The sequence below is a fragment of the Carassius gibelio genome, chromosome B11, assembly GCF_023724105.1.
Source record: "Carassius gibelio isolate Cgi1373 ecotype wild population from Czech Republic chromosome B11, carGib1.2-hapl.c, whole genome shotgun sequence".
In the NCBI taxonomy this organism is placed as follows: domain Eukaryota; kingdom Metazoa; phylum Chordata; class Actinopteri; order Cypriniformes; family Cyprinidae; genus Carassius; species Carassius gibelio.
In genome coordinates, this window is record NC_068406.1 from 6,355,185 (window position 1) to 6,366,302 (window position 11,118).

Genomic DNA, 11,118 nt, shown 5'->3' on the forward strand with positions numbered 1-11,118 from the left:
TCTTCTGTGCCATGCAAACAGTGTGTCAACTAATGTGGCGCACTTAGCTAAGGCACTCGTCCCAAACCCGAGAGGTCGTGGGATCGAATCCGGGGTGGGTAACGTCGGTCCAACGGAAGTTCCGTTTTGGCCGTTTTGCTTCGTCCCGCTCGTTGCTCTGGCTACAGCCCTTCAGGGCTTGGCCCCGGTATCGCTGCTTGCAGCTATATTTAGGGGCCAAGCCCAGAGGGCTGTAGCCCCTATTGTATCTGTACGTTTTCTTTATTATTAGGGGCCAAGCCCAGAGGGCTGTAGCCCCTATTGTATCTGTATGTTTTTAGGGGCCAAGCCCAGAGGGCTGTAGCCCCTATTGTATCTGTATGTTTTATTATTATTATTATTATTATTCTTCTTCTTGGCCAATGGGGGTCTATGGCAGCCCTATGAAGGAAACATGGGAAAATGATGAAATTTGGCACACTTGTAGAGATGACCATTATTAGTGATCTGACCAACTTTGGGGTCTCTAGGACCAACTCTACAGCGCCACCACCAGTTCAAAAATTCAACATTCAAACGTTAATAACTCTTGAACCACTTATTCTATTAAAATAAAATTTAGTACATCTATTTTGTCTCTTCATGGAGATTCCATTCCACACCTTACATTAAGACTCCGCCCATTACAGTAACGGCCATTTTGAAAAGTACAGTATTCAGTCTAAACACTACTCCTCCTTCAAAATTGGTCCAATTCTTCTGAAATTTGGCTCAGATGTTCTTTGGACTGAGCCGCACAGAAATGACTGAACAGAATTTTGATTTTCGTCTTTGTTCAAAAGTTATTTAATTGTGAACTTAATGAGGCTGACCTAAAATCGGTTGAGATGCTGTATCTCGGCCAAACTTTGATCAATCGATACCAAACTTGGTACACTTCATCTACACCATGATCTGGGGGTCCACGCCAAATTTGGGAACAGCGCCACCTATGGGTGTCGAGTTACCAAAAATGCACTTTTTTGCTTAAAACTTCTGAACAATTCATCAGAAAATTATAATCTTGATGTCTATGGATTCTTTAGATCATTCCGAATCTGTGGATGTCCATTTTGTCAAGACCACCTGGACCACCCGTCCGCCATTTTGAAATTTGTCAAAAATTGCTATATCTTTTGATCTACTGTACATATCTTCACAAAAATCGATAGGCATCATCAACACCATGTGCCGGAGGTACCCCGGAAGTTAGAAGACAGCGCCACCTAGTGTTCAAGAGATATAACGATTCTTGCAAAACCCCTTATAACTACTGTAAATGTTGATCAATTTTTGTTATTTTTATGTCATTTTATTCCTTTGGTTATGCCGAATCTGATGATGTCTCAATTTTCATTTTCCAATATGGCGTCTGTCCGCCATATTGAATGGAATGAAATACAGTTTTTTCGCTACTCCTCCCTGAAATCTTGTTCAATTTTGTCCAAAATTTTATCAGATGAAGTTCAGACCGGGCCTGACAGAAATGACTGAACAGATTTTTGATATTCACTCCCGTTCCCGACGTGTACAGCTCTGAAGTTGACCGTGCCTGTGCTGGTTGATTTATGCTAATTAGCTTAGCATGCTAATTAGCTAAAATGCTAACACGTTTCTATTGACTCTAATGGGTCTCCTGAGCTATCTGGTTAACTTTGAGCAACGTTAGCATTTTTTAGCGTAGCATGCTAATCTGGCTAAAATGCTGCTTCGGGATTTTGAGAGTTCATTCTCACACCTTAACCTCTCTTCTGTGCCATGCAAACTGTGTGTCAACTAATGTGGCGCACTTAGCTAAGGCACCGGTTCCGAACCCGAGAGGTCGTGGGATCGAATCCGGGGTGGGTAACGTCGGTCCGATGGAAGTTCCGTTTTGGCCGTTTTGCTTCGTCCCGCTCGTTGCTCTGGCTACAGCCCTTCAGGGCTTGGCCCCGGTATCGCTGCTTGCAGCTATATTTAGGGGCCAAGCCCAGAGGGCTGTAGCCCCTATTGTATCTGTACGTTTTCTTTATTATTATTATTATTATTATTCTTCTTCTTCTCCAATGGGAGTCTATGGCAGCCCTATGAAGGGAACATGGGAAAATGATGAAATTTGGCACACTTGTAGAGATGACCATTATTAGTGATCTGACCAACTTTGGGGTCTCTAGGACCAACTCTACAGCGCCACCACCAGTTCAAAAATTCAACATTCAAACGTTAATAACTCTTGAACCACTTATTCTATGAAAATAAAACTTACTACATCTGTTTTGTCTCTTCATGGAGATTCCATTCCATATCTTACATTAAGACTCCGCCCATTACAGTAGCGGCCATTTTGAAAAGTACAGTATTCAGTCTAAACACTACTCCTCCTTCAAAATTGGTCCAATTCTTCTGAAATTTGTCTAAGATGTTCTTTGGACTGAGCCGCACAGAAATGACTGAACAGAATTTTTTGAACACTAGTGAAAAAAAAAGTTATGATGCTGTGAACTTACTGAGGTTGACCTCAAATCGGTTGAGATGCTGTATCTCGGCCAAACTTTGATCAATCGATACCAAACTTGGTACACTTCATCTACACCATGATTTGGGGGTCCACGCCAAATTTGGGAACAGCGCCACCTATGGGTGTTGAGATACCAAAAATGCACTTTTTTGCTTATAACTTCTGAACAATTCATCAGAAAATTATTTTCTTGATGTCTATGGATTCTTTAGATCATTCCGGATCTGTGGATGTCAATTTTGTCGAGACCACCAGGACCACCCGTCCGCCATTTTGAATTTTGTCATAAATTGCTATATCTTTTGATCTATTGTACATATCTTCACAAAAATCGATAGGCATCATCAACACCATATCCCGGAGGTACCCCGGAAGTTGGAAGACAGCGCCACCTAGTGTTCAAGAGATATAACGATTCTTGCAAAACCCCTTATAACTACTGTAAATGTTGATCGATTTTTGTTATTTTTATGTCATTTTATTCCTTTGGTTATGCCGAATCTGATGATGTCTCAACTGTCATTTTCCAACATGGCGTCTGTCCGCCATATTGAATGGAATGAAATACAGTTTTTTCGCTACTCCTCCCTGAAATCTTGTTCAATTTTGTTCAAAATGTTATCAGATGAACTTCAGACCGGGCCTGACAGAAATGACTGAACAGATTTTTGATATTCACTCCCGTTCCCGACATGTACAGCTCTGAACTTGACCGTGCCTGTGCTTGTTGATTTATGCTAGTTAGCTTAGCATGCTAATTAGCTAAAATGCTAACACGTTTCTATTGACTCTAATGGGTCTCCTGAGCTATCTGGTTAACTTTGAGCAACGTTAGCATTTTTTAGCGTAGCATGCTAATCTGGCTAAAATGCTGATTTGGGCTTTTGAGAGTTAATTCTCACACCTTAACCTCTCTTCTGTGCCATGCAAACTGTGTGTCAACTAATGTGGCGCACTTCGCTAAGGCACCGGTCCCAAACCCGAGAGGTCGTGGGATCGAATCCGGGGTGGGTAACGTCGATCCGATGTAAGTTCCGTTTTGGCCGTTTTGCTTCGTCCCGCTCGTTGCTCTGGCTACAGCCCTTCAGGGCTTGGCCCCGGTATCGCTGCTTGCAGCTATATTAGCGATTGTTTTTGGTAGAATTTTCGAGCAAAAACAATCGATCACTATGCTAGCCCTATGAAGGGAACATGGGAAAATGATGAAATTTGGCACACTTCTAGAGAGGGTCACCAATAGTGATCTGACCAACTTTGGGGTCTCTAAGACCAACTCTACAGCGCCACCACCAGTTCAAAAATTCAGTTTTGAAACTTTAATAACTCCTGAACCCTTTGGTCTAGACAGATAAAACTTAGTACACATGATTACTCTCTTCATGGAGATTACATTCTATACCTTACATTAAGTTTCCACCCATTACAATAATTGCTATTAAGCTAATTAAGTGTTTCCGTTTAAACGCTACTCCTCCTTCAAAAGTGGTTTGATTTTTCTGAAATTTACCACAGACGATCTTCGGACCGAGCCGCACAGAAATGACTGAACAGATTTTTGATATTCGTCTTTGTTCAAAAGTTATTAAATTGTGAACATAACGAGGTCGACCCAAAATCGGTTAAGAGGCTGTATCTCGGCCAAACATTGATCAATCGAAACTAAACTTGATACACTTCACCAACACCATGATCTGAGGGTTCATGCCGAATTCGGGCACAGCGCCACCTATGGGTCATGAGATAGCATAAATGCACATTTTTCCTTATAACTTTTGAACACCTTCTTCTATCAAGATAAAACTTAGTACACCTGATTCCTCTCTTCACGCTGATCACATTGAATAGTTTACAATAAAATTCCTGCCATTACAGTGAAGGCCATTAAGAAAAGTACAATATTCCGTTTTTTCGCTACTCCTCCTTCAAATGTGGCCCAATTCTTCTCAAAATTTCCTCAGACGATCTTTGGACCGAGCAGCACAGAAATGACTGAACAGAATTTTTCGACTTACTGGTCAAAAAAAGAGTTATGATGCCCTGAAGTTAATAGTGTTCAATCGAAATTGTATGAGAGGCTATATCTCAGCCGTACTTTGATCAATTGCCACAAAACTCGCTACAGTTCATCAACACTATGAACTGAGAATATATCCCAAAGTTGGGAACAGTGCCACCTATGGGTCGTGAGATACCAAAGACTCACATTTCTGCTTATAACTTTTGAACAATTAGTTGGAAAATCATGATCTTGTCGTCAGTCTATTCCTCGAAACATGCCGAATCCATGGATGTAAATTTTGCCAGGATTAACTAAACTAACTGCCTGACATTAAGAATTGTGTCCTAAGTTTCTATATCTTTTCAACCCATGGAAAGATTTCTACTATAATCGGTAGGGATTATTAAAACCATGTTCTGGACATATCTCAGAAGTCTGAATTACAATTTACTCAACTTTCCATATCATGCTGCTTAAATTGCTAAGCAACTTTCTTCAGTGACCTCATTCTCACACCTTAACCTCTCTTCTGTGCCATGCAAACAGTGTGTCAACTAATGTGGCGCACTTAGCTAAGGCACTCGTCCCAAACCCGAGAGGTCGTGGGATCGAATCCGGGGTGGGTAACGTCGGTCCAACGGAAGTTCCGTTTTGGCCGTTTTGCTTCGTCCCGCTCGTTGCTCTGGCTACAGCCCTTCAGGGCTTGGCCCCGGTATCGCTGCTTGCAGCTATATTTATTCTTCTTCTTCTTCTTCTTCTCGTCCAATGGGAGTCTATGGTAGCCCTATGAAGGGAAAAAGGGAAAATGATGAAATTTGGCACACTTGTAGAGATGACCATTATTAGTGATCTGACCAACTTTGGGGTCTCTAGGGCAAACTCTATAGCGCCACCACCAGCTCAAAAATTCAACATTCAAACATTAATAACTCTTGAACCACTAATTCTATTAAAATAAAACTTAGTACATCTGTTTTGTCTCTTCATGGAGATTCCATTCCATATCTTACATTAAGACTCCTCCCATTACAGTAGCGGCCATTTTGAAAAGTACAGTATTCAGTCTAAGCACTACTCCTCCTTCAAAATTAGTCCAATTCTTCTGAAATTTGGCTCAGATGTTCTTTGGACTGAGCCGCACAGAAATGACTCAACAGAATTTTTTGAACACTAGTGAAAAAAAAAGTTATGATGCTGTGAACTTACTGAGGTTGACCTCAAATGGGTTGAGATGCTGTATCTCGGCCAAACATTGATCAATCGATACCAAACTTGGTTCACTTCATCTACACCATAACTTGGGGGTCCATGCCAAATTTGGGAACAGCGCCACCTATGGGTGTTGAGATTCCAAAAATGCACTTTTTTGCTTATAACTTCTGAACAATTCATCAGAAAATTATGATCTTGATGTCTATGGTTTCTGTAGATCATTTTGAATCTGTGGATGTCAATTTTGTCAAGACCACCTGGACCACCCGTCCGCCATTTTGAAATTTGTCAAAAATTGCTATAACTTTTGAACTACTGTACAAATCTTCACAAAAATCGATAGGCATCATCAACACCATGTGCCGGAAGTACCCCGGAAGTTGGAAGACAGCGCCACCTAGTGTTCAAGAGATATAACGATTCTTGCAAAACCCCTTATAACTACTGTAAATGTTGATCAATTTTTGTTATTTTTATGTCATTTTATTCCTTTGGTTATGCCGATTCTGATGATGTCTCAATTGTCATTTTCCAACATGGCGTCTGTCCGCCATATTGAATGGAATGAAATACAGTTTTTTCGCTACTCCTCCCTGAAATCTTGTTCAATTTTGTTCAAAATTTTAACAGATGAACTTCAGACCGGGCCTGACAGAAATGACTCAACAAATTTTTGATATTCACTCCCGTTCCAGAGATGTACAGCTCCAAAGTTGACCGTGCCTGTGCTTGTTGATTTATGCTAGTTAGCTTAGCATGCTAATGAACTAAAATGCTAACACTTTTCTATTCACTCTAATGGGTCTCTTGAGCAATCTGGTTAACTTTGACAATGTTAGCATTTTTTAGCGTAGCATGCTAATCTGGCTAAAATGCTACTTCGGGCTTGTGAGAGAGATCATTCTCACACCTTAACTTCTCTTCTGTGCCGTGTAAGTTGTGTGTCAACTAATGTGGCACACTTAGCTAAGGCGTTGGTACTGAACCTGTGAGGTTGTGGGTTCGAAACCTGTATGGGAAAAGTTTAAAATTGGGTATAAAGTTGTCATTTCAATTCCTTTATTACATGGGTAAGAGCTGTACTAAAGTTTCTTAATATGGGATCAAAAATAAGTGTGTTTTTGTAACTTCATTCTGCGTTCGTTCTCATCAGACCTTCTGATTTCACCTTATCTGTAATTCTGAATCTATCTGTTCTGTAAAAAGGGCTGAAAAAGTTGCTTGAAAAAACCTTAAAAGCCAAAGAGCAATAAGGGCTTGGCCCCAGAAAGGCTGCTTGCAGCTTTAATTAGGGGCCAAGCCCAGAGGGCTGTAGCCCCTATTGTATCTGTATGTTTTATTTATTATTATTATTATTATTATTCTTCTTCTTCTTCTCGTCCAATGGGAGTCTATGGCAGCCCTATGAAGGGAACATGGGAAAATGATGAAATTTGGCACACTTGTAGAGATGACCATTATTAGTGATCTGACCAACTTTGGGGTCTCTAGGACCAACTCTACAGCGCCACCACCAGTTCAAAAATTCAACATTCAAACGTTAATAACTCTTGAACCACTTATTCTATGAAAATAAAACTTACTACATCTGTTTTGTCTCTTCATGGAGATTCCATTCCATATCTTACATTAAGACTCCGCCCATTACAGTAGCGGCCATTTTGAAAAGTACAGTATTCAGTCTAAACACTACTCCTCCTTCAAAATTGGTCCAATTCTTCTGAAATTTGGCTCAGATATTCTTTGGACTGAGCCGCACAGAAATGACTGAACAGATTTTTGATTTTCATCTTTGTTCAAAAGTTATTCAATTGTGAACTTAATGAGGCTGACCTAAAATCGGTTGAGATGCTGTATCTCGGCCAAACTTTGATCAATCGTAACCAAACTTGGTACACTTCGTCTACACCATGATCTGGGGGTCCATGCCAAATTTGGGAATAGCGCCACCTATGGGTGTTGAGATACCAAAAATGCACTTTTTTGCTTATAACTTCTGAACAATTCATCTGAAAATTATGATCTTGATGTCTATGGATTCTTTAGATCATTCCGAATCTGTGGATGTCAATTTTGTCAAGACCACCTGGACCACCCGTCCGCCATTTTGAAATTTGTCAAAAATTGCTATATCTTTTGATCTACTGTACATATCTTCACAAAAATCGATAGGCATCATCAACACCATATCCCGGAGGTACCCCGGAAGTTGGAAGCGAGCGCCACCTAGTGTTCAAGAGATATAACGATTCTTGCAAAACCCCTTATAACTACTGTAAATGTTGATCGATTTTTGTTATTTTTATGTCATTTTATTCCGTGGGTTATGCTGAATCTGATGATGTCTCAATTTTCATTTTCCAATATGGCGTCTGTCCACCATATTGAATGGAATGAAATACAGTTTTTTCGCTACTCCTCCCTGAAATCTTGTTCAATTTTGTCCAAAATTTTATCAGATGAACTTCAGACCGGGCCTGACAGAAATGACTGAACAGATTTTTGATATTCACTCCCGTTCCTGACATGTACAGCTCTGAAGTTGACCGTGCCTGTGCTTGTTAATTCATGCTAATTAGCTTAGCATGCTAATTAGCTAAAATGCTAACATGTTTCTATTGACTCTAATGGGTCTCCTGAGCTATCTGGTTAACTTTGAGCAACGTTAGCATTTTTTAGCGTAGCATGCTAATCTGGCTAAAATGCTGCTTCGGGCTTTTGAGAGTTCATTCTCACACCTTAACGTCTCTTCTGTGCCATGCAAACTGTGTGTCAACTAATGTGGCGCACTTCGCTAAGGCACCAGTCCCAAACCCGAGAGGTCGTGGGATCGAATCCGGGGTGGGTAACGTCGATCCGATGTAAGTTCCGTTTTGGCCGTTTTGCTTCGTCCCGCTCGTTGCTCTGGCTACAGCCCTTCAGGGCTTGGCCCCGGTATCGCTGCTTGCAGCTATATTTAGGGGCCAAGCCCAGAGGGCTGTAGCCCCTATTGTATCTGTACGTTTTCTTTATTAGGGGCCAAGCCCAGAGGGCTGTAGCCCCTATTGTATCTGTATGTTTTATTATTATTATTATTATTATTATTCTTCTTCTTTTCGTCCCATTGGGTCTATGGCAGCCCTATGAAGGGAACATGGGAAAATGATGAAATTTGGCACACTTGTAGAACTGGTCATTATTAGTGATCTGACCAACTTTGGGGTCTCTAGGCCAAACTCTATAGCGCCACCACCAGTCCAAAAATTCAACATTCAAACGTTAATAACTCTTGAACCACTTATTCTATGAAAATAAAACTTAGTACATCTATTTTGTCTCTTCATGGAGATTCCATTCCATATCTTACATTAAGACTCCGCCCATTACAGTGGCGGCCATTTTGAAAAGTACAGTATTCAGTCTAAACACTACTCCTCCTTCAAAATTGGTCCAATTCTTCTGAAATTTGGCTCAGATGTTCTTTGGACTGAGCCGCACAGAAATGACTGAACAGAATTTTGATTTTCGTCTTTGTTCAAAAGTTATTCAATTGTGAACTTAATGAGGCTGACCTAAAATCGGTTGAGATGCTGTATCTCGGCCAAACTTTGATCAATCGATACCAAACTTGGTACACTTCATCTACACCATGATCTGGGGGTCCACGCCAAATTTGGGAACAGCGCCACCTATGGGTGTTGAGATACCAAAAATGCACTTTTTTGCTTATAACTTCTGAACAATTCATCAGAAAATTATTTTCTTGATGTCTATGGATTCTTTAGATCATTCCGGATCTGTGGATGTCAATTTTGTCGAGACCACCAGGACCACCCGTCCGCCATTTTGAATTGTGTCATAAATTGCTATATCTTTTGATCTATTGTACATATCTTCACAAAAATCGATAGGCATCATCAACAACATGTGCCTGAGGTACCCCGGAAGTTAGAAGACAGCGCCACCTAGTGTTCAAGAGATATAACGATTCTTGCAAAACCCCTTATAACTACTGTAAATTTTGATCGATTTTTGTTATTTTTATGTCATTTTATTCCTTTGGTTATGCCGAATCTGATGATGTCTCAACTGTCATTTTCCAACATGGCGTCTGTCCGCCATATTGAATGGAATGAAGTACAGTTTTTTCGCTACTCCTCCCTGAAATCTTGTTCAATTTTGTTCAAAATTTTATCAGATGAACTTCAGACCGGGCCTGACAGAAATGACTGAACAGATTTTTGATATTCACTCCCGTTCCCGACATGTACAGCTCCGAAGTTGACCGTGCCTGTGCTTGTTGATTTATGCTAGTTAGCTTAGCATGCTAATTAGCTAAAATGCTAACATGTTTCTATTGACTCTAATGGGTCTCCTGAGCTATCTGGTTAACTTTGAGCAACGTTAGCATTTTTTAGCGTAGCATGCTAATCTGGCTAAAATGCTACTTCGGGCTCTTGAGAGTTCATTCTCACACCTTAACCTCTCTTCTGTGCCATATGAACTGTGTGTCAACTAATGTGGCGCACTTAGCTAAGGCACTGGTCCCGAGCCCGAGAGGTCGTGGGATCGAATCCGGGGTGGGTAACGTCGGTCCGATGGAAGTTCCGTTTTGGCCGTTTTGCTTCGTCCCGCTCGTTGCTCTGGCTACAGCCCTTCAGGGCTTGGCCCCGGTATCGCTGCTTGCAGCTATATTTATTATTATTATTATTATTCTTCTTCTTCTCCAATGGGAGTCTATGGCAGCCCTATGAAGGGAACATGGGAAAATGATGAAATTTGGCACACTTGTAGAACTGGTCATTATTAGTGATCTGACCAACTTTTGGGTCTCTAGGCCAAACTCTATAGCGCCACCACCAGTCCAAAAAATCAACATTCAAACGTTAATAACTCTTGAACCACTTATTCTATGAAAATAAAACTTAGTACATCTATTTTGTCTCTTCATGGAGATTCCATTCCACACCTTACATTAAAACTCCGCCCATTACAGTAGCGGCCATTTTGAAAAGTACAGTATTCAGTCTAAACACTACTCCTCCTTCAAAATTGGTCCAATTCTTCTGAAATTTGGCTCAGATGTTCTTTGGACTGAGCCGCACAGAAATGACTGAACAGAATTTTGATTTTCGTCTTTGTTCAAAAGTTATTCAATTGTGAACTTAATGAGGCTGACCTAAAATCGGTTGAGATGCTGTATCTTGGCCAAACTTTGATCAATCGATACCAAACTTGGTACACTTCATCTACACCATGATCTGGGGGTCCATGCCAAATTTGGGAACAGCGCCACAAATGGGTGTTGAGATACCAAAAATGCACTTTTTTGCTTATAACTTCTGAACAATTCGTCAGAAAATTATTATCTTGATGTCTATGGATTCTTTAGATCATTCCGGATCTGTGGATG

The 11,118-nt window shown here is 40.7% G+C and overlaps 1 protein-coding gene and 1 long non-coding RNA gene across 13 annotated transcripts in view; both read right to left on the reverse strand.

The window, feature by feature from the left end:
• Positions 1–11,118, reverse strand: part of kif21b (kinesin family member 21B) — a 123,630-nt gene that overhangs the window by 59,409 nt on the left and 53,103 nt on the right. The window lies entirely within an intron of this gene.
• Positions 1–11,118, reverse strand: part of LOC127967713 (uncharacterized) — a 33,955-nt gene that overhangs the window by 9,072 nt on the left and 13,765 nt on the right. For 2 of the 4 annotated variants that reach the window (XR_008155802.1, XR_008155799.1), the window contains 2 exons: positions 7,677–7,812; positions 852–968 (listed from right to left, as the gene is read on the reverse strand). This is a non-coding gene — a long non-coding RNA (uncharacterized LOC127967713). Of the gene's footprint in view, positions 1–851; positions 969–7,676; positions 10,885–11,118 lie in introns of all 4 variants that reach the window. The other 2 variants (XR_008155800.1, XR_008155801.1) reach the window with 2 other exon arrangements.